This window comes from Myxocyprinus asiaticus, chromosome 45 (assembly GCF_019703515.2).
Source record: "Myxocyprinus asiaticus isolate MX2 ecotype Aquarium Trade chromosome 45, UBuf_Myxa_2, whole genome shotgun sequence".
NCBI lineage: Eukaryota > Metazoa > Chordata > Actinopteri > Cypriniformes > Catostomidae > Myxocyprinus > Myxocyprinus asiaticus.
The window spans coordinates 9,043,562-9,070,349 of record NC_059388.1 but is presented as its reverse complement, the minus strand read 5'-3'; the positions used below and the strand labels follow the sequence as shown (position 1 = coordinate 9,070,349).

The window sequence follows — 26,788 nt, the reverse complement described above, 5'->3', positions numbered from 1 at the left end:
CCGGTGGTATCATTCCATATGTGAACTTCCCCGTTGGTAAGTCCATGTGGGCTATTCTCCACATGTTAACCTCCATCCAGTAGGATGTGGTCTCCATAGTGCTCTCCCTCCTGGAGAGGGAAGAGCACTTCCCAGCGCTATTCTAGAAAGTGCTCAGCGGTAATTGCTTAACAGCAATCAGGTAAGGCTCCGCCGGTAGCCTCCTTGGGTAAGTGCCTCCTCCCCCCTTAACAGGACTAGGGAGACACCTTACCTAACTCACTGGAATGTCACTACGTGGTTGAGCACTCGCTGTGAGGCACGCAGCAGCTTGCACATGTCCACTCTTCCGTACCTCGTGACACGGTTCAGCGCCTTACGGAGTTTCCTATAGGAACCCCTAGTGTCACTACATCGACACAACGTTGAGTGAGTGACAGACAGGGAACGTCTTGGTTACTGATGTAACCTCTGTTCCCTGATGGAGGGAACGAGATGTTGTGTCCCTCCTGCCGTGGCATGGAACTGGCCGCTGACATGGCCGGGACTCTCTATCGGCTCCTCAGCATAAATCTGAATGAGTGTCGCACGCCATCTCCTTTTATACCCATATGTACGGGGCGGAGAATGGCATGCAAATTCCACTCGCCAATTCTCATTGGCCTTTTCTATTTTAAGCAAAGGTGATTGGGGCTCTCAAGATCGAACCCCTAGTGTCACTACATCGACAAATCATCTCGTTCCCTCCATCAGGGAACAGAGGTTACATCAGTAACCAAGACGTTACATTTTATTTACTGTTGGGTCGCCACTTGATGTCCATCGAAAAATATGGGTACCAAAGCAAAACAAGTTAAGAACCACTATAGAGTCCACTATTGGTGCCAACAGAACTTCCATCAACCCCAAAAGCAGCCAGATAGCGATGCAAGAACCGTTATGTGCCGTATCAGACCACTAAAGTGATTGTCTGGAGGTTCTGATCGGCATATTGGCATGTAGACAGTTTTTATGGCCCTCTGAGCAAAAGAAAAAATGTCTTCTGTGCAAAACAAAAAGGTTTGCTGTGCAAAAAATAAATAAATATGTGCAAAATAAAAAAAATAAAAATCCACTCAGCATATACGTCTTCCATTTGTGTCTAATGTCAATGTATTCTGAAGTGTGTAATTTCTGTGCCACTAGCGCCACCAAATAAAATTTAAAAAAAAATAAACATTGTTTTCAAACGTCTTTTCCAAATACTTCTTGTAGATTAAAATTTTCATGCTGATCAGTATTATTAATCATTATTAGTATTCATAATCATTTAGTAGCATTATTGATCATTTGTGTCATATTATTAAACTTATGTCTTTATGTTATGTTGTTTAAGTCAATGCATGTCTAAAGCCTAGTGTAAGTCAAGGTTGCATATGTAAGCTTTAAATAGGTCGCATATGTGCTTTTACATCATGTATGCATTCTTACAGCCATGTGTAAGCTTTATATAGGTTGTACATTAGTCGCATGTGTTGCATGTGTAAGTTGAGACATGTGTTTTCCATTATGAGGGGAGGGGAAGTTATTTTAAACTGCTAGGGTATGCTTAAATACACCATGCAAATGTACTTTATTCAGAGAAAGATGAGAAAGACTACTCTTCAGAGAAAGATGAGAAAGACTAAGGGAGACCGAGAAAGATGAGGAAGAAAAAGAGAAAGATTGGAAAGAAAAAACGAAGACCATCACATAACATCATTATAATTAAAATGTCACTTTCTCTCCTATGTCTGATAACTAACAGAATTAATAAATGTACTTTTTCTTGGCAAATTTAACTAGTGTGGCTCCGTTACTTCATAACGGGGTAAAATACATAAATGTAAAGTCTTCACTTCTATACTAGCTGATTGATATTGGGGCCCTTAAGCCATGGTCACACTACACTTCACACTGCATTTGTTCCATCTGAATGCAGGATGCAAGCTCATGTGAAGACATTTCTCATTCTGCTGCGTACCAAAGTTAAAACTTGGAGAACTCTCACCTGTGAATATGGATGACAAGAAGACAAGTGACCAAACTATGGCATCTCTCTAAAACTTGCATTGTGGAGAGTCCACATTTTCCTGCAACATTTGCAAACACTTTTAGGATTCATACAAAGTACAACTACAAAATAAGGAGGAATTTGAATGGGAAACAAAAAGGCTACTGCATTATGCAATAATCGGCATTATGGTGGCAACATGACATATCTGCTGAATTCACATCTTCTTGCTCAATAATGCACTGCTGTTAACTAAAGTGTCTCTAAAACTTTATATATTTTTATATTCAAGCCTCACATTTTCTTGAGAGTCATTTAGGCCTAATTAAAATGAGAGATAATTAAAATAACTTTAAACAAGGTGGAGCTTCCTTTTAAGTGTATGCGGTTAACTGTATTATGCCATGCAGAAAGACATAACTTTGTTGGTATCTACAGCTCAATGTATGCAAGCTAATTAAAAATGTATGGAATAGCAGGTGACGTGACGGCATGCGAGGATCGGACATGTGAACGGCGAGCTCTGTGCACTTTGCTAGTTTTAACACTTTTAATGACATAAACCAGTGAGATTCGATACATTCTGTTCCATAACTGTTCTAGGAGGACAATATATCAAAGAATTCAAAATCCTCGGGCTCTGGAGACATTAAAAGACACTTACGTGCTCAAGTTGATGCCCCGAGAAGGCCGCGAGCCAGGGAGTAAATATAGTCGGAGAAGTGCGGGAAATGCCGCGGGAGATGCTGAACGTGTCTGCAACGTGCTGACGAAGGTCGTTGCTGACTTGGAGGATCTTGCTGTGATACGTCGATCGATCACTGACATGGAAGCGAAATCCACTGAAATGGTTAAAAGAGTGGGGGATGTTGAGAAATGGACTGATTATCTGGAGTCATCGGAGAGGGAATTATCTGCTAATCCACTAGCGACCAAGGTGGATTTGGAACGTGTCTGGGAGAAGTTGGAGGACATGGATAACCGTAGCCGGTGGAATAACGTCTGTTTCATTGGAATTCCTGAGGGCGAAGAAGGACAGGATATTTACATTTATTCATTTGGCAGATGCTTTTATCCAAAACGACTTAAAAAAGAAGAACACATAAGCGAATCATCTTAAGGAGACAGCGGTATGAAAAGTGCCATATTACAAAGTTTCACTAGCATCAGAATAGCATTCAAAACAGATTAAAGTTCAACAAGGAAATTATTTTTTTTTTTTTTTGGACTGGTTAAGTGCTCATGGAAAAGATGTGTTTTTAGCCATTTTTTTTTTTTTGAAGACAGAAAGTGAGTCAGCTTCACGGATGGAGTTGGGAAGGTCATTCCACCAATGTGGTATGATGAAGCCGAAAGTCCGGGAAAGTGTTTTGGTGCGTCTTTGTGTTGGTACAACAAGGCGACATTCCTTAGCCAACCACAGGCTTCTAGTAGGCGCGTAGCTCTGCAGAAATTATTTTAGGTATGCTGGAGCAGACCCAGTGACTGTTTTGTATGCCAGCATCAGAGCCTTAGACTTAATACGTGCATCAACTTGCAGCCAGTGAAGAGAGACAAGGACTGGTGTAACATGCACTCTCTTTGGTTGATTAAAGACCAGACGTGCTGCTGCATTCTGGATTATTTGCAGGGGTCTAATTGCACATGCAGCGAGCCCTGAAATGAGAGCGTTACAGTAGTCCAGCCTAGTTATGGCAAGTGACTGAACAAGAAGTTGTGTGTCATGTTCAGAGAGGATATTCCTGATATTGTAGAGTGTAAATCTACATTATTTTTCGGTCTTTGAGATGTGGTCTGTGAAATTTAGTTTGTTATCAATGGTCACCCCTAAATTTCTGACTGTTTTGGAAGGCGTTATTGTAGTTGCACCCAGCTGCATGGTGATGTTGTGTTCAACAGCAGGGTTGGCTGGAAAGACAAGGAGTTCAGTCTTGGCTGGGTAAGTTGCAAGTGGTGTTCCTTCATCCAGGCCGAGATGTCTGCCAAGCAGGCAGAGATTCGAGCAGCCACTGTGGTGTTGTTGGGCTGGAAAGACAAGTAGAGTTGCATGTCATCAGCGTAGCAGTGGTAAGAAGAACCATGTGTCTGAATGATGGGTCCCAGTGATGTTGTGTATATAGAGAAGAGAAGTGGCCCAAGCACTGAGCACTGAGGTACCCCAGTAAGTATCTGATGTGACTTGGACACCTTACATCTCCAGGCTACCTTGAAGGACCTACCTGAGAGATAGGAATGAAACCAGTCAAGCACAGTTCCTGTGATGCCCAGCAAAGAGAGGGTGGAGAGTAAGATCTGATGGTTGACTGTGTCGAAGGCTGCAGAGAGGTCCAGTAGAATCAGGATGGATGATCTGGATTCAGCTTTTGCCTGACTCAGCAACTAAGTGACAGACAGCAGGGCAGTCTTGGTGGAGTGTCCACTTTTGAAGCCTGACTGATTGTCATCCAGCAGCTTGTTCTGTGAGAGATAGGCGGTGTAGTGTTCTATTTGTGTGGGGTTAAGTGCGGGTTTCTTCAGCAGCGAGGTTACTCGAGCCTGCTTAAATGTAGTAGGAGAAGTGCCTGTAAATAGAGATGTGTTAATTATGTGAGTGAGTGCAGGTAAGATGGACGGAGAGATGGCCTGGTGAAGGTGAGAAGAAATGGGGTCAAGGGAACAGGTGGTGGGGTGGTTGGAGAGGAGGAGTTTAGAGACCTCAGTGTCAGTCAGAGGAGAGAACATAGAGACAGATGAGTTGCATACAGGAAATGGGTGTTTGACAGGGTGAGGTGCTGAGTATGTATTGCTGATGATTGTAACCTTATTAGTAAAAAATGTGGCGAAGATATCTGCTGTCATTGATGTGTCAGGCTGTGGAGGGGGAGGACAGAGAAGTGTGTTGAATGTTCTAAACAAGCTGCGAGTGTCTGTGGTGCTGTTGATCCTGTTCTGGTAGTAGGAAGTTTTTGCAGATTTAACATTATCTGAAAAAGTTGCAAGCAGAGACTGATACTTACCTAGATCTTCTGGATCTTTAGATTTCCGCCATCTCCTTTCAGCTGCCCTGAGGTCAGTCCGATGTTCACAAAGGACGTCAGAGAGCCAGGGGCTGGGTGGTGTAGTACATGCTGGCCTTGAGGAGAGAGGACAGATGTTGTCTACACAGGTTGTTAAAGTTGAGCTTAGTGTGTCTGTGGCAGTGTTTACATCAAGGGTGGAAAATACATTTTGTGTGGGAAGAGAGGTAGAGACAGTAGTGGAAAGGCAAGAGGGTGAAAGAGAACGGCGGTTACGGTGAAAGGAAACCAAAGGTGGAGTCTGTTTTAATGTAGATGGGAGAGTCATGTTAAATTGAACAAAGTAGTGATCAGAGACATGTAAAGGAGTAACAAGAATATTTGCGTTGGTACAGTTACATGTAAAAATTAGGTCCAGCTGGTTGCCCGATCTGTGAGTTGCTGTGGTGCTTAGTCTTTCCAAGTGAAATGGGGCCAGAAGAGCATTCAGTTCAGTGGCCTGGGGCTTGTCTTTGTGTATGTTAAAATCACCAAGAACCACATATGGCTTACCATCCTCCGGGAAGGAGGACAGCAGGACATCCAACCCCTCAAGAAAGTTTGTCAGCTGACCTGGAGGGCGATAAATGACAACAACATGTATTTTTGTGGGTTGCATTGTAGTAATAGAATGGAATTCAAAAGTAGTATTGTTACATAGAGAAGAGTGTGGTGAAAAAATCAAGTTGTTATGAATGAGCAAACCTGTTCCCCCACACCTACCGGTGTGTTGAGGGGTGTGAGAGAAGGAGAAGTTGTCGGAGAGAGCAGCAGGTGTTGCTGTATCCTCTGGACATATCCATGTTTCTGTCAGTGCAGGGATGCTGAGGGTGGACTGTGTGGCAAAGGCTGGAATGAAGTCAGCTTTGTTCACAGCTGACTGGCAGTTCCAGAGTCCCACTGAGAAAGAGAGCGGAGCAGGTGCAGAAGTGCAAAGTGGCCGTAGGTTGTGTGGGTTGCGTTTTGTCTTGCATCTATATTGTGTAAACGGTCTGTAAAAGATAACAGGGATGTGCTTGAAGGTATATGTTATTAGTGAAGTAGACATGTTAGTATGTACAAGGAAAATAAGAAAAGAGATAAAATTAAAAGATACTTAAGTGCTATGGTGAGTGGCACCTTGTCTGTGTCCTTGCTCGGTGGACTCGCACAGGTAGACTCACTGGTCTTTACACAAGTAAGTCTTCACACGAGGAGAGCTTTACACGAGGGCTACCACTTCCGCTGCCGCTTCTGCATCAGCATTCATGTCAAATATATACACAATGCTAATGAGCCGTACAGTGAAAAAAGCAGGACTTAATGCTACTTAGCACAAAGCTAGTCACATGGGCAACCGAAACTATGGGTTGCGCAAGGTGAATAACGTGGGAACAAACACGACTTCAGTACACCGCAAATAAATTATGCTACACTTTAGCAATAAATAACTCTAAAACAAGTGAAGCACTGTTTATAGACACTAAAAACAATGATGGTTTTACACTGGACAAACAACTCTAAATCTATCAGTGAATACCCTGGGACAAGTCAAAACAATATAGCACACACACCTGCACACGTGACGTGAGTTCAAGCCAGTAAACAAACAGCACAAGTCTAGCAATGAATACTACACACCTTCACGACAGTTTTATGGATGAACCTACATGCTCTTTGTACTTATTGCTCCTATTGGCTGGAGTTTGTTTTATTTCTTTATTTTATGAGTATTTCTTGCAAAGACATTGGAGTGATTAAGTAATTTGCCTGCACTCATGTTGCAGCCGAGTGGACCGGCTCACTGAACATTTGTTTGACTGTTTGGAGAATCTGTGTGCTTTTTTTATGCTGGTTCCGCCTAGCGGCTGGAGCTTATTTTGTAGAGTAACACACCCTCAGGACAGTTTTATGGATGAATCTACACGCTCTTTGTGTTTATTCTGCATATTGGCTAGAGTTTCTTTTATAGATTATCTTTTGCTGTGTAATTCTGTCTCACAAAATTTGTATAGAAACACCGGACTTGAGTAATCCGACCTCAAAATTGTCACGGAGGCTCTCACAGGTGTGCATGGACTGTTTGAGTTTGTAGGGATGGATGCTAGTTGGCGCTGTCATGCGTGGGGTTAATGCGCACGTTTTTCTTTTTTTCTGTTTGTTTTGTTCTAGGGGAAGTTCGGGTTTTAATGGTTGAACCAATGTTGGAGAGTGGTCTATTTTTTCTTATATGTCAAAATGTCAAATGTTAATATGAGTGGATTGTCTCTTTCCACATGGAATGTGAATGGGTTGGGGCACCCCATAAAAAGGTTATTTCTCTTCTTAAGCATAAGAAATATGATATAGTGTTTCTTCAAGGAATGCACCTTTCTCCTAAGGAAGCTAAAAAATTTGGAATGATATGGGGTGGGCATTTTTTTATAGTGCTGGCTCGGGTAAGAGCAGGGGAGTCATTACACTGATAAGTAAACATCTACAATTCAAATGTCTCAAACAGAGTAAAAATAAATTAGGAAGACTCATTATTGTTTTAGCTGAAATTCAGGGACAAAGTCTTAATCTGGCTAATATTTATGCACCTAACGTTAATGATCAGGGCTTTTTTATAGATCTTGAAGGGATGCTGCAAGCCGCTGGCACCCCTTATGATATAATAGTGGGAGGAGACTTTAATCTTTTGATGGACTCAGTCCTTGATCATAGATTTTGAACCCATCTGGTAGGGACTATACATTTTTTCATCAGTCCATAAGATTTACTCTAGAATAAATGTTTGTTTTTTATATCCAAGTCCCTCATTTCATCTGTTGTTGATTGCTCAATTGGAAACAATTGGAAACATTTTAGTCTCAGATCACGCCCTGGTGTGTTTAGAGGTGTTGCCACATACGGAGAAAAATAAATAATATAGTTGGCACTTTAATGTATTCCTTTTGCAAAATCCTTAATTCCAACAAATGCTAAAGATTGAAATCAATGTCTATTTGGAGACCGACTGGTCCTCAGTATCCTCTGTTGGCATGGCTTGGGAGGCACTTAAGGTGGTTCTTAGGGGTCGGATCATACAGTATGCCTCATTCACCAAAAAATACAAAGCACAAGAACTTGTGGAAATTGAAGAGAATATTAAAAGTGCCGAGGCAGAGCTGAAGTGCTGAATGTCGTCTAATGGCCTCAGGGAATTGACCCAATTTAAATACAGATATAATTCTATTTTGTCACGGAAAGTGGAGTTTTGGCTATTCAGGGCAAGATAGTCATACTTTGAGTCGGGGGAAAAAGCAGGGAAGCTTCTGGGTAGATATATAAAACAGAGAGAGTCTTTTTCAACCATTCCCTCAGTGAAATCTGCTGGTGATGAAATATTTACCTCAGCCACTGATATTATTAATGCTTTTAAAGAATTCTATCTTGATCTCTATAGTTCCACGTCTTCGTCTTCTGATGAGGATATTAGAAACTTTGTGAAACCATTAGAACTTCCTAAACTGATGACTGAGCAAAGGAATTCTCTTGATTTTGAGATATCCTTGAAGAGTTTGGCGAGGTAATTAAGGCCTTGCCTACAGGCAAGCCTCCAGGGCCAGATGACTTTCCCGCTGAGTTTTTTAGATCTTATGCTACAGAACTGTCTCCATTTTTGCTAGAAGTTTATACGGAATCATCAAAGAATGGAAAGCTTCTGCCAACCATGATACAAGCCAAGATCAGTCTGATTCTTAAAAAGGACAAAGATCCAAGCAAGTGTAAGAGTTACCATCCAATTTCCCTGATCCAGCTAGACGTTAAAATATTGTCAAAACTATTGGCTAACCGATTAAGTAAAGTTATGACATCTCTGATACATATAGAGCAGATGGGGTTTATTCGGGGCCGTAACTCTTCTGATAACATTAGGCACTTCATTAATGTCATGTGGGCAGTGGCGATCAATCAGACTCTGGTCACTGCCATCTCACTTGATGCCAAAAAGGTGTTTGATGTGGTAAAATGGGATTATCTTTTTAAGATTTTGGAAATGTATGAGTTCGGGAATACTTTTATTGGGGGGATTAAGTTACTTTATAGACATCCGGTTGCGGCGATTCAAACGAATGGATTAATTTCAGATTATTTTACTCTGGATAGGGGCAGCCAGCAGGGTTGCCCTCTTTCCCCCTTAATGTTGTCCCTGGAACCATTAGCAGCAGCGATAAGAAAGGAGGAGGATTTTCCAGGGGTGGTGGCGGGAGGCTTGGCGCATAAGCTGTTGTTTTACGCAGATGAAATTGTATTATTTGTCTCTGACCCTACTACATCTTGACTCCACAGAATTATTAATTCCTTTTCTAAGTTCTCAGAAAACAGAGTGAATTGGTCTAAATCTGAAGCTTTGGCTCTGACAGCGTACTGCCCGGTAATGGCTTTTCAGCCAGGCACCTTCCAGTGGCCCAAACAGGGCATTAAGTATTTGGGTATTTTATTCCCAGCAAATTTGTGTGATTTAGTTAGATTTAATTTTGACCCTTTAATAAAAAGGGAAGTGGGCAGGTGGGCTTCATTACATTTATCTATGATTGGTAGGGTTAATTTATTAAAATGAATTGTATTCCAAAATTCAACTACCTGCTACAATCTCTCCCTATAGACATCCCCCTCTCTTATTTCAAGCAATTTGATAGCATAGCGAAGTCCTTCATTCGGAATGGTAAACGTCCCAGATTACATTTCAGTAAATCACATAGGCCGATTGACAAAGGTGGGCTAGGCCTTCCCAAGATTTTGTTTTATTATTATGCATTCGGTCTTTAACATTTGGCTCATTGGTCGCTCCCACCTGAGAGAGCCCCTCCCTGGTTTTGTATTGAACAGGACGTTTGTGCCAATATTTGCCATTACAAAGCCTTTCTATCAAACTAACTGGAGAACTTACACCCTGTTATCTCGCTTTTGCACCCGGTATGGACAAAAGCGTCCAGAGTGTTTAATTCGGACATTTATTTAAATGTTGCCTCGAGCATATGGCTGAACCCAAAATTATGTATTAATAAGTCCCCTTTCTGCTGGACAGAGTGGATTGTGAGGGAGGTTAATACGCTCGGTGACCTATATGAGAGTGGAGTGTTGAGATCCATTGAAAATATGGTTCAACATTTTGGGATTCCCATGTCCTTTAGGTATTTACAGCTGCGCCACCTGCTCTGTTCTATTTTTGGGAGTAGCATACACCCCCCTAAAGTGGCAGATACTTTGGGAGTGGTGATTACTGCTTTTGGAAAAGGTCATGAGGCATCAGTGTATTACTCCCTGCTAATTCAGAGTCTAGGGGATGGAGCTTTGGCTTCTCTCAAGAGATTATGGGAAAATATTTCAACTTGGTATTGGAGGAGGGAGTGTGAGCTAGGATTCTAAAAAAACATCAAGTCTACATCTAGAGATGCAAAGGGGCGCCTTATGCAATTTAAGATTTTACATTGATTCTTTTGGACCCCCTTTAGATTGTATAGGCTCGGTCTTAAAGACACACCCACCTGCTAGCGATGCCAATCAGAAAATGGGGATGCAACCCTTTTTTTTTTTTGGTGGTGTCTTAAGATTCAAGAATTTTAGTTGAGGGTTCAGAGTTTTATGTGTGACGTATTGGGAACTCAAATTTAATGTTGCCCCAGACTCTATTTTAACTGATGCGGCGGTCATTAATATAGGGGATAAGTACATAAAGAATTGGGTCCTGGCCAGTGTTATGATCAGCAGATGGGTTATACTCAGGGGATGGAAGTCGGCTGGAGCACCCTCATTTCGAGAGTGGTGCATGGAGATGGGCATGGTGGTGGCATTTGAGGAGATGTCATGTAGAAGGCTGGGCAATCTGGGGTTGTTTGATGGGAAGTGGGGCAGATATTTGGCCTTTTTGGAGGGCTCTTGGGGAGGGGTAGTGGAGAGGGATCTCTAGTTTTAAATGTGTGTGTGCAATTTAATTGTTTTTTGAAAGTATACTTTTTATGTTTTGTTATTTTTGTGTGTGTGTTTTGTGTTATGTTTCTAAATATTTATTACCACTGGGGTGCGTGTTTGTGTTGGTCGGGGGGGATGTTCGGGGGGAAGGGTTTAATTTGATATAATTTGATTCCACATTTTCTGTTATGTTTATTTAATTTGTTGATTGGAATCGATAAAAATTGTTAATAATAAAAAAAAAATTATGGAATATAATGACTGGCATGAAAAAAACATGTATAATTAATTTTATCATACTGGATGCACAGAACATGTAAATAACACATCTTGTAAAAAAGACCTCATAGAAAAATCTCTGACTCAGAGAATCTCATGCTAAACCATAGGAGCACAGGAAATTGGGTTTTAGCCAACCTTATTAACAAAAAAGAAGAAGGCCGCAAACACAGAATGGCACGTAATATGTGTTACTGCTTGAATTTATGTTGTGAATCCAAGTAGCACCACACTCACTTCTAGTTTCATTTACTTTAGAGAATTCAGTAGTTCGCAAGTTAATGTGATCCTGCAGTGAGGATAGCGTAAACATATGTGGCTTGCTGTCCCTGATGGAGGGCTCGAGGCTCGAGACTTGACCTGAGCTTGAATGCCCCACCCCAGACTGGATTAGTATTGATGGAATAGATAGGAGATGGGGAGGTGGTGGGATACTGGAAAGTCTCAATACTACGTAGAGATAAGCAGCTGTTTATATACTTTTACACTGGTTATGTGACTGGTCGAATTAAATGAACTTGCTTTTCCTGAACTTTGTTAATAAATCACCATTTCAGTAGTTCGCAAGTTAATGTAACCCTGCAGTGAGGATAGCATAAACATACAGTATGTGGCTTGCTATCCCAGGTGGAGGGCTCGAGGCTCAAGACTTGACCTGAGCTCGAATGCCCCCCAAAATAAGCCAAGAAATGGAACAGCAAGTCGCTGGCATCGTAGCTTTGTGAGATGCAGAAGTGATGTGTAGGAAGAATAAGAGGAACCGATTGATTTTAACGGCAATGTCTTTCCCCCCCAAAAAAGAATGGAACCTGAAATGATGTACTGGAAGGGAAGGGGGGTGCTTAACTAGCCTTGTGTGCAAGATGGACAGAGGTGCCAAGGAAGATAGAAAGAACAGAACCGCTTGCAGAGGCAGCCTCATGCTAGGTTCCACTTGGTGGATAGACCAATAGGTATAGGATAGGGAGGAATTAGGGAGTGAAATTTAGGCTGAAACACCTATCAGCCACAGAGAAATGAGCTCGCGGAGAGCTATTGTGCGCAGGAGGGATTGTTATGCCCTAATGTGGGGGGCACCCCTGAGCAAGGGCAGGGTCGCCCTGGATGGAGGCATGAATCCTGGCCGCCCAGACTGGCCTTAAGTCTCCCTCCTGGCTTGGTTTGATGGAAGGGCTCATGCGGCAAATGATGCAAGCCCCGTGGGAGATGTCTTTTCGAATTCCCCTGTGCTTGGTTGTTGCAAGACACCTGCAAATGCACTTGTTGAGAGAGATGTGGTAAGCGTGGCATCTGTGGATGCCTTAGGCTTAATTGGTATGCGAGATTAAGTGACTGGAACGTATGTGAATCAATGTCGGGATGCAAGCTTGAATGTGCATTTGTGATATGAACAGGCAGATACTCGGTGCGGGACCTCACTGCGTTCGAAGAGACAGCATACGATTCATGGAAATATTTTAGCTGTATTATGTCCGAGCTCACTCTGAGCTGAGAGGCAGCTGGGTCCGCAGGAGTGGACCTGTGCAGCATTCGACGGTAGAACAATTGATTCTTGAAATAGTGAATAAATGCTGAATTTTAAAGAGCTCCCTATGTGAAACAAAACAGGCTGAATCCTAGAGCATGGGACCATGCAGCATTTAACCAGAGGAGCCTGTGTTTTATGCAAAAATGTTATGCTGCGTATATACGAGAATTCACTCTGCAAAATGAATAGGTGGAGTAGTCAAGCACGGCATTCGACGTGAGGGCATACGGTAGGCTATTTTTGTATTAAATTGATTGGTGCAGAGATGCGGGCTTATGGTGAAATGTTTAGGGATGACCTGAAACGGCTCAATTGTGTCGATCACTAGGTGGTAATGGTTTGTTTGGTATGAGTGACACGTTATAGGTAATGGGGACGTGGATGCTTAGACGCATAGCTTAAAAGATGTGCCGCAGTTGTGGCCCGTGAATGGCGCATTGTGCTGTTTACAGTATGGTAGGATTTTGTTGCGTGGCCTGAAAGAAGCCATAGTTGTGGCGCTTGGATGGTGCTACACACTGTTTGCAGTGTAGTGGTTGTCATGGCAGGGCACTACTGCGGCAGTATCAAAATGCAAAAGAGGTACTACTGTGGCAGTATCGAGTGTGGGCGGGCACTACGGCACATAATCAAGTGGAGTATTGCTGCGGCAGTACCAAGTGGGGCACTGCTGTGTTGGTATCAAGTGGGGCACAGGTGGCTTATTACATTATACATGCCTGTAAGGAAAGCAAAAGGCGAAAGAAAAGCTGATGCAAAGACTAACAGGAAATGCTAAGAGGCTCTTAAGATTACTGCACCACCACTGCACTCGAATGGGAGAGTTCATACTGCGTTTCGGATGGGAGAGCCCACGGAGTGAATGACGTGAATTCTCACACTGCATTCGAATGGGAGAGCCCACACTGCAATTCCAATGGGAGAGCCTGCACTGTGTTCGAACGGGAGGGCCCACGCTGCACTTCAAATGGGAGAGCCCATGCTGCACTTCAAATGGGAAGCCTGCATAGCGTTGAAACAGGAGGGCACACACTATGATTCGAATGGGAGAACCTGAGGCCAAATTGCGTAGGCACACACTGCGTCCAAACGGGAGATGCTTGTACGGTGCATTGCACTGGTTGCAGTGTAGTGGGAGTTTGTCGCATAGCCCAAATGACGCTACAGTTGAGGTGCTTTGACGGTGCATTGCGCTGTTTGCAGTGCAGTGGGAGTTTGTCACATGACCCGAAAGATGCCACATTTGCGGCGTTTGGACAGCGCGTTTGCGCTGTTTTCAATGTAGTGGGAAGTTTATTTGCACGGCCCGAAAGTAGAAGACTGTCTGTAAATGAAATGATAGTTGTAGAAGTGCTTGCTTCGTGTATCGGGGCTGCGAGGCGAGCTTGAATGCTGTGAGGCAAGATGCGTTTGTCGAATGTTTTATGAATGAGTGTGACATGGTGCGCGATCTGCCTCTTGCGGGGCCAAAATCAGCTTTTAGTCTGTTTGGACATAGGCTGTGTATAGCTATAGTGAGCTGTAGAGTGGTCATAGCGGGAGCGAGTTTGTGCTAAAATGTCTGTGTTGATTTGAGAAGTTGTTGGAATTAGAGTTATTGTAATTAGAGAGACTTTTACTGCTTAGAAATTAAGTGAATGACGGCAGAGAAAAGTCATTAGAATAAACAGGTTTTGGCTCTGCATTGCCTATGGAATGTGGGAGGAATGGACTTGCGATCAGTTATTATTGAAGGATTCGCTTGTGGCCATTCTTTCCTAAGGAGTATTACCACCACCTACTGTATGATGTACGTCTTGCATATGTGAAGTGTCACAAAGCAATAATTTTGTGAGGAGGGAATGCTCCACTCCACCCCCGGAGAATTGGAGCCCAGGCAAGGGCTGGTGCTGCGTTTTCAGCTCCTCCAGCTTTCACGCTGAGCTCCTCAAACTCCGGTGCATGAGGAGTTTTCTCTGACGAGCTCGGGTGCTGCGAGGAGGTGAAACGTTTGTCAGAATGGCTGCTGCTGTGGCAGTGAGCTCACGCTAAAAATATCTGCGTTGATTAGAGAAGATGTTGTAATTAGATTAGCATAATTTGGAAAGAGTTTGTTTGTTGCATGATTGCCCCTGAGTTCCGAATTGGATAAATCACACTCCGAAGGGCACTTTGAAGAGAGAACAATCGTGATATTCATGTTGGAAGATGACTTCAAAACAGAAACAGAATTGCTGAATGGATCACGCCCTAAACGAGCTGCGCGGTGAGGTAATGAGGCTGACAGGAATCACCTGTGCGGGAGAACCAGATTTAAAAGCTGGGGAGTTAATCTTTGTTTCACTCATTCGAATGGAGCTGTAGTAGAGCTTGCATAGTGTGAAGCCAGAACAGCGCCCTCTCACGCATCATAGAGAGTGGTTTCACGTGTATGAGGCACCGAAGTAGACGATTTGTGGAAGCAGCTTCGCAAGAACAGACCACCCTGGGTGGAAAGAATAGATTAGGAGGAAAGACAGTAAAAGTAGCACTTAAGTGGTAGCAGTCGATGCTGTGAAACGAATGAGCTGCTGTGGCAACTTCTGTAGAAACTAGATGATTTAGATGGAAGAGCTGTTCTGATGAAGGTGAATGCTTTGCAGAGGAGTTGCAGTGCGACAATCTGAGTCACTTGCATGGCTCTGTTCGTGGGCAATGGTCGGGGCTGAATGCCGGAAACTCTCAATGCTACATAGAGGTAAGCAGCTGTTTATATACTCTTACTCTGGCTGTGTGATTGGTCGGATTAAATGAACTTGCTCCTCCAAAACTTTGTTAATATAACACCATGTAATGTTCAGATGAGAAATAGAAAGTCAGTTTTGTTTTACTTTAAACCATTGCTAGAACATGTTAGTGCTCCATATTTTATGTGTGATGACTCGAAATGTTATTCGCATGTTAGTAATGATAACTGTCAGAAAGATTTTTTAAAAGATGTTTAAAATAAATATGACAGTTAGTAGGCTTGGTCGTGGAGGACTAGAACTGCTTACACCGCTGCTGCAGAGCAAGTGTGAAGACTTCCTACTGCTAAAAACACAACCAAGATACAACAAGCATGCAATACATGCTGCTGCAGCTGAAACAAAATGTTAAGAAACAACTGTAAAGCAGATCTAGACAGTTGTTGCTGGGGTGGAGGAGATTAAACGTAAGGAAAGCTCTTATAGAGTGGTGCAGTGAAACCAGCTTGCTGGTAACTGACTGAGACTATTTAAAGTTTATTTAAATAGTTAAATAGTTTTATTTAAATATAGACTATTTACATGTTTGATGTAATAGGTGAATACAAGTTGATTGGCTACTATGTTTGCTAGGAAGAATCTATCAGCTTGTGCTATTGAGTTTCCTGACTGAACTTAAGGATATTCATGTTTTTGCACTAATATTAACTTAAAGTGAGTATGTGTGAGGAATTCACGGGGTACACATTCTGTAGATACATGACCAAGAAGTATTCCCTTTTTGTGAAGTGTGGTCTGGGTTTTGCTCCTCGAGTTTTTGTTGTTGTTGTTGTTGTTGTTTTGTTTTTTGTTTTTTTTTGCTAGAACAACATCAAATAATTTAAATAAGGTGAGATTTAGAGACAGACTTTTACATTTTCTTGAGTATTTGAAGCATTAATATATAGGGGCTGCAAATAAGACATGCCAACACTATTAAAATTTGCCTTTTAAAAAAGCAGCCTTTTTAAACTATTTGTAGTTAAATATCCCCTTCATCCAGCTTTATGTTTGTTCTCTGTGTTTTAAAGTATCATGTTACTGTTTTACTGAGTGAGATCTACATGCCTGAATGAGCTGTCCAAACAATTCAGAGTGAATTGCGAATCGATTTTGCTATCCTGTCTTAAGTGTTCTAAAAAGAAAATTGAGTGGTGTATGTCCATGCAAAACCTGCTGCCTCAATGCAAGGGTGGTTGCCAGCGCTTTGCTATGCAGTTGCTAAGGTGTTCTGATGGGTTGTTTACTGGCCAAAATCAAAATAGTGCATTCTCAATTGTCTATAACATTCTGGTCCCTATACAGTATATGACTCGGGACCCTCCTAAATGTACGTAAGTCTATACTTTGTTTTATTTTGTCTCCTGTTTTATTGTCCTCCAGGTAAAAATTTGTCTGAGCAACAGAAATAGTGATAAACAATTCTTCTTCCAAGTAATATAGTTCATTATCCTTACTTTTGACTCTTTATGGCTGCCAAGCAACCTGCTGCATTAATAAAGAATTCAATCGATTCAATTCAATTTCTAAAGAGTAAAACTTCAGGCAATCTATAAATTGCAACAAATATTTAAGAAATGCCTAAGCCTTGAACACTATTTCACTACTGGAAAAAAAAAAAAGCAAAAGCTTTGTTCGATGAAATGTCTACATTTAAAATTCACTGTGTGTTTGTGTGGATGTGATATCTCTCCAGGAACTGATGGCTATAGCAATCTATAATGAACTACTAGGAGCCATTCAGCTCAACATGTGTTATATGCTGGAAGATTCTCACAACCCTTTTAACCAACACTAGCAGGACAGCTTATCTTCATCTGAAACTGTCAATGAATGTCCACCATAATGGACTGAATTTGAGCTGTTGTTTTCATTTGTGCTCTGTATATTTGCATTAGACTTTAAGTCAGTTATATTGTTCTAAAGCACTGAGACCATAAGGAACTGGACAGAAGAAGATGAGATTGTTCTGCATTCGAACACTATTAAACAGTGCTAAATGCAGGTATAAAGTCCAAAACATCTTGTAATCTCGAACCTCTTTCAGAGATGGTCATGGACACATATGGCCACATCTCATTTGCAGTGTCAACACAATATCTTGTCATTGGTATTGCGCATGATTTAGAAAACTTTGTCAAGGTCTAAATAGGATAACATTGCTAAACAACAAGCTCACTATGAACACTTGAAGAGAAACAGCATAAAAAAAAAAATTAAAAATAAAAATGCATAAAAATTAAATTCAAATTCAAAAATTCAAATTCAAAAATAGTGGTGTCTGATCCAAAACAAAAGCAGGAGGATTTCTAAAATGAATCAGAGGCACTGTTGAATTATTCATCTCACTCTAATGAAGAATTAAACTAATCTATCTGCCAGTGACAGGTGCAGTTTTCCATGACGATGCAGATGGGTGGATGACAGCATGTGTAGGTGAAGGGTTAGCATGATTTGGTAATAAAAAATGACATGCTCACTTAGGAGCTTGAGAGCTTGTATGAGTGAACAAGTCGAGAGTTCTCATTTGTATGACCAGGTTTGTGTTACTCTTTACTGTTCCTACTGAAAGAAAAAAAAAAACAGTTTAATACCTTCTTACTGTGTTTATAACTCATTATCTAATCTTATTTTTAATAAAAAGGGTTTCTTCTAACATCTCTTGAGCTGCTGAACTACTGTACTGTCTGTTTCTGTCTAAGTTTGACCTGATCAAAGGAAACATCAGAGCATTCTGGGAGGATAATCACTGACTGTGTGGCTTTATACCCAATTCACCATCACAGTGTTCAGACTCTGAAAGAGACAGTATTATTATAAGCTGGATTTTCTTCAATTGCATGAGCTGTCAGTCATGAGGGAATAAATGTCAAATGGTCAAATGACTGATAGTGTGTTCATTTCATGTCACAACCATCACGTTTGAGATTTGGTACATTACCTTTTGTTGAACAGCTCAGGATGGTGGATCTTTGTCATAGACAAAGTGCTCTTGGGAGATGGAGACGATGTTGTCATGACTGTCATTCTTATTGATGGTGATGACAGGGTATCCCATCTGAGTCCAGTGGTCCATGAACACCATGATGTTGATGTCCTCCCCCTCCCTCTGCATGACCTGTAACACAAACATCACACATCAAAACATCATACACATGTATCACTGTCTTCATATCAGCATGAAGAGCATCTTTACTGCTCACAGTAGAGGGATTGTGTGTAAATAGTGTCAGTGGAAGTGAGTTGTGTTGTTGGTCCAGTGAACACTCTCAGACTCTGAATGCTTGTGTTCTCTAAACAGAACAACACTTTACAGTAAACCAGAACTCAATCTCTGACACTTTCATTTCACTGCTTGAGCCAAAACTTCATCTTCAAATCTGTCAGATTCAGTCTAGAGCAGCTGTGCATTCATACTGTATTTATAAACAAATTCTGACTTGATGCCTTTAATGGATTATTATACACATATTTGAACTGATTTGGTTTTCTTTGTTATCCACACAAAATCCTAAAACAAAAATAGGAGTAAATAAAACGCTGACCAGAACATTTAATTAAAAAAGGCGATTAAACTTTTCTCTTTAATTACACATGTGGGACGATCACGAGTCATATATTTCCAGTTATCTAACATCTCTATACAGGAGTGAGGCTTGTAAAGGAGCAGAATTAGATTTATTAGTCTGATTTTCTTCACAAAAAGTGTCTCTTCCTATTTAAAAGAACTAAGACATTAAATTGAATCTCATGGGCCATTAATGAGGAGCATGTGTAATGTTATGGTGTTCTGTCCCTGAGGGAAATATATTCCACACACTGTTCATCCTTATCCTGTGAAAATATTACTATAAATGACTGGGCACAATGGACAACTTGCAGGTTTCAGTATAAACTGTGTTAAATGGCTCTCTGTACTGTATGTATAAGGAGCGTTTTTACTCATTTTTATGAGCTGGTGAAAAAGTCTTTCCCTGAAAGGATAGCCTCCCAATTGTGAGTTTTGAAATCTGAGACTGAACTGGCAGTGAGGAGTTCTTTAAAAGACAGCGATGATTTCTTGGCTCGTGATATTTTTAACCTCTTGTAATTGTGATCAATTACAGAAATTAATTACGTAAAAGACAACATTTAAATAAATCTAATTTGTGATGTGCACTTGACTCTTACACATTTTATTTATATATATAAAAAAAAGGTTGAGATCTGATGATGTCGGATAGTGGTTTACAATGCAAAACTTTTTTTCTTAATCACTATCTTGGTTTTTCCTTTTAACTTTTAAAGATCTATAAAAAACATCCTAAAAATATTTTAGAAAATTACCTGAGAAGAAAAGTTTGGTTAGGTTTATGCTTACTACACTTTAAAAAAACAAACAAAAAAAAACAATGGTGATATTTTCTATATTCTAGAGATATTCGAAACATAAGATATATTCTCTGTAAACAAGTCTTCTTGTTTCTCAGGAAAATTCATCTTGTTTAAAGGATGTTTAGATATTTTTACACTAAGATACTAAGACTAAGACATGATTTTTGGCAGCAGCATCTATTCACGTGCAAAATCTGACTTTTGTGTGTACACACACTTTTATTATGCAATCCATGCCAAGTTTTATACATGAGGCCCCAGGATATTACACAGAATGCCACACATGAAACACATCAAAGATGGACTTCTCTCATCTGTTGATGACTCACTGTGTGAATACAGAAGAAGAGGATCTGCAGAGGCTGATGATGCAGTTAATGGTCCTACATTATGAATCTTTTTCTGTGGACGACTTTCAGGAAGCTGCTGTGTCCTTGCCCTGGCAAAAATATTTAAAGAAAGTGAAGCCAGTCCAGCAATGGGTCGTGAGATTGACAAAGGGCTTTGTGGGCATTAAGCACTGGCAGCAGTAATCAGCAATTAGATTTCTCGAATAGATGATGAACACAGCACATATCAGTATTCATTAGATGATGGGCCGTCACGCACTGTTAATGTGTTACACACACACACACACACACACACACACACACACACACACACACACAGTGTTAATGTGTTACACACACATAAACACACAAACAGAGAGAGAGAGAGAGAGAGAGAGAGAGAGAGAGAGAGAGAGAGAGAGAGGGAGAGAGGATACAGTGCTCCTGATCAGACCACTTCAAATAAATTAACCTTCAAATCCTTTCTCTTCTGAAAGAGACAATGAAAGACATCACCCAACATTACAGAGAGTGATGCAAATGACAAAAAACTAGCTGTTCCTTTAAATGGTGGTCACTATAATGTGGTTCATTCTCGGTGGGGCACGTGGTGAGTTGAGCGCGGATGCCGCGGTGGATGGCGTGAAGCCTCCGCGCGCTATGTCTCCGTGACAACACGCTCAGCAAGCCACGTGATAAGATGCGTGGGTTGATGGTCTTAGACACGGAGGCAACTGGGATTCATCCTCCACCACCCGGATTGAGGCAAATCACTACGTGATCACGAGGACTTAAAAAGCGCACTGGGAATTGGGCATTACAAATTGGGTGAAAAAGAAAAAAGAAAAAAAAAATTATAATATATATATATATATATATATATTTCTTTGTGTTCAGCAGGAGAAAGTCATATATATCTGGGATGGCATGGGGGTGAGTAAATTATGAGAGAATTTTCAGTTTGGGGGAATTATCCCTTTAATCAGGTTTTATACACACAACTTTAACTCACTGACCACAGTGATGGTAGAGGTGGACAGAGGTCTTACACACAGAAGATAGTGAGCACAACAAAAGATGTATACTGTATGTCAAATCTGAACCTCAGACAATATGTTCCACAAGTCGCCTCTCGCCGCATTCCCATACAAGTGCATCATCAAGTAATCCTGCAAACAGACAGTGATGCAATGAAGAGACCATCATTACACATTTTCTATTATTTTTTGTATTTTTTTTTTTTTTTTTTTAAAGGTGCACTAAGTAACTTTTGTCTTTATGTCACCTTGGACTTATATTGACACCTAGCAGCTTGATTCAGCATAATTTAAAATTAATAGATCCCTATCTGTCACTCACTCGACGTTGTGTTAATATAGTGACACTAGGGGTCACCCTTGGGAGCTCCAAACACCTCTGATCTTTGAAAAAAGGCCAATGGAAATTAGCAAGTGGAATTTGCATGCCACTCCCCCAGATATATGGGTATAAAAGGAGCTGGCTCACAACTACTCATTCAGATTTTTTCTTCGGTGCCGAGCGGTTGTGTCCAGCGAGCTGAATCCCTCTGCCATTCCATTCATCTCTGATAGAAAGCTGTTGGATTTACTCTTCCAATAAAAGAGTATATTTTCCTACTAAAAGAGTGGCACTGACTGAGAGCATCTTTTTAAGATGACTTTCCGTCTGTGTTTAATTTCTGGTTGCGGTCATTACCTCTCCACTTCTGATGGCCACAATCACTGTCTTGCTTGCTTAGGCAGTGCCCACGTGGAGGCAGTGTTCATAGATGGGTCATGTCCTCACTGTGAGAACATGACCATGGCAAAGTTGCGGTCAAGGCTTTCCTTTGTCAGAGGGAAAGCCACCCCAGTGGCTCCCCACCTCGGTCCTTCTTCCTACAGGTATGAGGCCATGTCGGTTAGCACTGGGGTCACCCCCAGTGTGGCGACCCCAATGGGTGCCCCTCCGCCGGGTAACCCCCAAGGACCTCCCATTCCGCAGCACACTCGTTCGCCTTGGTTGAGTTCTGGGATGAGACCGCCAGCTCGTCTCAGGGCAAGTTCGCAGCCTCATTCGGGGCTTGCGAAGAGGATGAGCTGTCGATAGCAGCATCGGAGAGCAGGCTGGTCCAGTCTGATGCCGAGGACTTGACTGGGCTCCCACCTTCGGGTGTGGTCGCCCAGTCACAGGCCGACGCGGAGCTGGTGGCCATGCTTGCCCAGGCGGCTGCAAGTTTCGGGCTGGAGTGGAACCCTCCATCCCGCCCTGAGCCCTCGTGGCTTGATGATTGGTTCCTTGGCTCATGGCCGCGCCCCGCCCCAGTCCCTTTCTTCCCGGAGGTGCATGAGGAGCTCACGAGGTCATAGTGGGCACCTTTCACTGCCCGGACCGATCTCTGAGCTCCTCCGCTCTCACTACTCTCGATGGTGGGGCTGCCAGGGAGTACTCGGGGATTCCCCAGGTGGATAAGGCAGTTGTGGTACACCTGTGCCCATAAAACACCGCCACCTGGTGGAACTGTCTGAGACTCCCGTCCAGGGCCTGTAGGTTTACGTCATCACTAAGGCTTACAGTGCCGCTGGACAGGCCGCCTCCACCCTGCACGCCATGGCTCTCCTGCAGGTGCACCAAGGCATTGAGAGAACTGCATGAGGGTAGTTCTTACCCAGGATTGATGCAGGAGCTGCGCTCGGCGACCGGTCTCGTCCTCCGGGCGACGAAGGTCACTCCGCAGACTCTCGGGCAGGCAATGTCCACCCTGGTGGTCCAGAAGCACCACCTATGGCTCAACTTGGTCGAGATGAGGGAGGCTGACAAGGTACGGTTCATTGACACCCCCGTCTCCTGGGTTGGCCTATTCGGCAACACCGCCGAGGACTTTGCGCAGCAGTTCTCAGTGGTTACGAAGCAGACGGAGGCCATCCAGCATATCCTGCACCGGCACGGATCAAGATCCTGCACCCTGTCTGCTCGTCACCAGGGGTGTCCCCCTGCGGCAATGACACCGGCTCCACTGCAGCCCGGGCCAGCAGCCCAGCCCCGGCATAGAGCCCCCTGCAGGAAGCAGACGCCCACCAAGAACCCGAGGAAGGCTTCTAAGCACCCCTGAGATGGGAAACCCAGGGACGTGTTGACCCACTACAGGCCTGGAGGTGGTAAGCAGACCACTCCATCCCCCAGTGGAGGGCCGGGAGGAGAATCTTTTGTTGCCTTTTCTTTTGATTTTGCCGCATGCCCGAGGGGCTGCGATACACACATTTTCAGAAAAAGAGCGGTTTCCTCATTCCCTGGGTCACACACCCAGTGTTTACGGCCATCGTTATCATGATCGCCGGATACCGCACAATTATGGCAGGCACGGTGCTGCGGAGGCGGCCCCCCGCCCCTGTGCGCCCAGCTGTGGCACAAACACACCCACGCCCGGGTGGAGGACGGTTCTCCTCCTCCCCCATCGCTGACCGGTCCTATGGTGGGTACCTGGAGCCAAGTGCTTCGATATCCCCAGACTCAGCATGGCCATGAGCTCGGGGTTTGAGCCCCATCAATGTGGCACCTCTGGCTCCACCCCACCACGAGGCCCCACCTGCCGGTACGTCCGATGCGATTGTCCTCTTGGTCCCCCTCGCCCGGAGCTTGGAGGCATGGCTTGCGCTCCCCAACCTGTCGCGATGGCTGACCAGGACAGTCCGACTCGGCTATGCGATTCAGTTCACCAGGTGCCAGCCCAGGTTCCGTTTTACCTCAGTGAAGGACGAGAACGCTGCTGACCTGCATGCGGAGATCGCGACCCTTCTGCAGAAGGACGCGATAGAGCCTGTCCCTCCAGACGAGATGAAGAAGGGGTTCTACAGCCCTTACTTCACCGTGCCCAAGAAAGGCGGTGGGTTGCGGCCAATCTTGGACCAGCGAGTACTGACCGGGCCTTGCACAGATTCCCGTTCAAGAAACGCATTTTAGATGCGCTGCCGTGGCAGGTCACGCTCAGAGGAGAGTGGAGACTCCACCCCCAGGTGGTCCAGCTGACTTGGAGTCGATTCGGTCAAGTGCAGATAGACCTGTTCACTTCCCGGGAATCCTCCCTCTGCCCACTCTGGTATGCCCTTACTGAGGCTCCCCTCGGCACAGATGCACTGGCACACAGCTGGCCCTGGGGGCTGCGCAAGTATGCATTCCCCCCAGTGAGACTACTTGCACAGACCCTGTGCAAGGTCAGGGAGAACGAGGAGCAGGTCATCCTATTAGCACCCTACTGGCCCACCCAGACTTGGTTCTCGGACCTCACATTCCTCGTGACAGCCCCTCCCTGGCGAATTCCCCTGAGGAGGGATCTCCTCTCTCAGGGACAGGCACCATCTGGCACCTGCGACCAGACCTCTGGAATCTCCACGTCTGGCCCTTGAATGGGACGCGAAAGAACTAAGTGGCCTACCGCCCGCAGTGGTAGACACGATCACTCAGGCTAGGGCTCCCTCTATGAGGCACCTGTATGCCTTGAAGTGGCATCTGTTCGCTAAGTGGTGTTCTTCCCGACACGAAGACCCCCAAAGATGCGCAATCGGGTCGGTGCTTTCCTTCCTGCAGGGAGAGGCTGGAGGGGCGGCTGTCCCCCTACACCTTGAAGGTGTACGTGGCTGCTATTGTGGCACACCACGATGCAGTTGACGGTAGGTCTCTTGGGAAGCACGACCTGATCATCAGGTTCCTTAGAGGCACGAGGAGGTTGAATCCTCCCATACCGTGCCTCATTCCCTCATGTGATCTCTCTGTGGTCCTGCGGGGCCTGTGGGGAGACCCGTTTGAGCACCTGGAGTCAGTTGAGCTAAAGGTGGTCTCTTTGAATACTGCCCTCCTGAATGCGCTCACGTCCATCAAGAGGGCAGGGGACCTGCAGGCATTCTCTGTCAGCGACATGTGCCTGGAGTTCGGTCCAGAATATTCTCACGTGGTCCTGAGATGGGGCTTTGTGCCCAAGGTTCCCACAACCCCGTTTTGGGATCAGGTGGTGAACCTGCAAGTGCTGCCCCAGGAGGAGGCAGACCCAGCCTTTTCGTTGCTGTGTCCATTGCGTGCTTTGCGCATTTATTTGGATCGTACGCAGAGCTTTAGATGCGCTGAGCAGCTCTTTGTCTGCTTTGGAGGACAGCAGAAAGGGAGCACTGTCTCCATCCAGAGGCTCGTCCACTGGGTAATTGATGCCATCGCTTTGGCTTATCACACCCAGGGTGTGCTGCCCCCCTTGGGGCTACAAGCACACTCTACCAGGAGTCTGGCGGCCTCCTGGGCCCTGACCAATGGCGCCTTTTTAGCAGACATCTGTAGAGCAGCGGGCTGGGCAACACCCAATACATTTGCGAGGTTCTACAATCTCCGGATTGAGCTGGTTTCATCCTGTTTGTTGTCAGGTACGAACAGGTAAGTTTGCGGGACAACTGGCCGGGTGTACTGCTTGCATACAGTGCCTTTCCCCTCCTGGAGGGGGAGACATGCACTTTTTACCCCCAACCATGTTCAAGAGTTCGTGGGCCCTGGATGTTCTTCCTCCTTAGCCCTGTGGCAGGCAAGTTCAGAGAAATTCAATGCCGGCCCAGTACGTGTGCTAATAGGCCCTGTACTGGAGTAGGTGTTCCACATATGCTGGTTGCCTCTATGTAACACCATGTGATGTATCTTCCACGAGACGGTTTCTCCATTGGTAAACCCACGTCTTCATTGGGAAGAGTCCCCCTCTGCCACCGGTTGCCGAGTTTGTAGAGCTCCATCCCCTCTGGACAGGACCTACCACGGGAACTTCTCCACATGCGACACTGCCGACAAGACTCGGTAAGACCATATGACATATTTCAACACAAATGCCTCCCCTTCGGGCAGGGTGTGATCTCTCAGGGTGTCTTCCCCTTGTGAAAGGACACCTCCCGACACGGACACTTATGGCCCCCATCTGAATGATTTCCACTCTTTTTTGGGGAGAAAAAAGAAGAGAAGAGGCCACAGCTGGGGTGGCCTGTCCCCATTTTGGGCAGTCGACTTGTGCCTGAGGTGCGGGGGACTGTACGATGCTCGTAGGAGCATTGGGGGAAGTTACGTGACAGCCAGGTGCGCTGGCTACGAGGCACGCAATGGTTTGCCCATCTAGCACCGCCAGTCCACGTAACACAGTTCAGCTAGTTGTGGCATTTCATATAGGGTCCCCTAGTGTCACTACATCGACACAACGTTGAGTGAGTGACAGATAGGGAACGTCCTGGTTACGTTCTTAACCTCCATTCCCTGATGGAGGGAACGAGACGTTGTGTCCCTCCTGCCACAACACTGAACTTCCTGCTGAAATGGCCGGGACCCTGTCTCGACTCCTCAGCACAAAACCTAAATGAGTGGTTGTGAGCTAGCTCCTTTTATATCCATATGTCCGGAGTGGCATGCAAATTCCACTCGCCAATTCCTGTTGGTCTTTTCTCAAAGATCAGAGCTGTTTGGGGCTCCCAAGGGCAACCTCTAGTATCACTACATCGACACAACATCTCGTTCCCTCCATCAGGGAATGGAGGTTACGAAAGTAACCGGGATGTTTT

General features: G+C 44.2%; 1 pseudogene; it reads right to left on the bottom strand.

Annotated features, from left to right (window-relative positions):
- Positions 1–26,788, bottom strand: part of LOC127434915 (thyrotropin-releasing hormone-degrading ectoenzyme-like) — a 184,124-nt pseudogene that overhangs the window by 50,421 nt on the left and 106,915 nt on the right.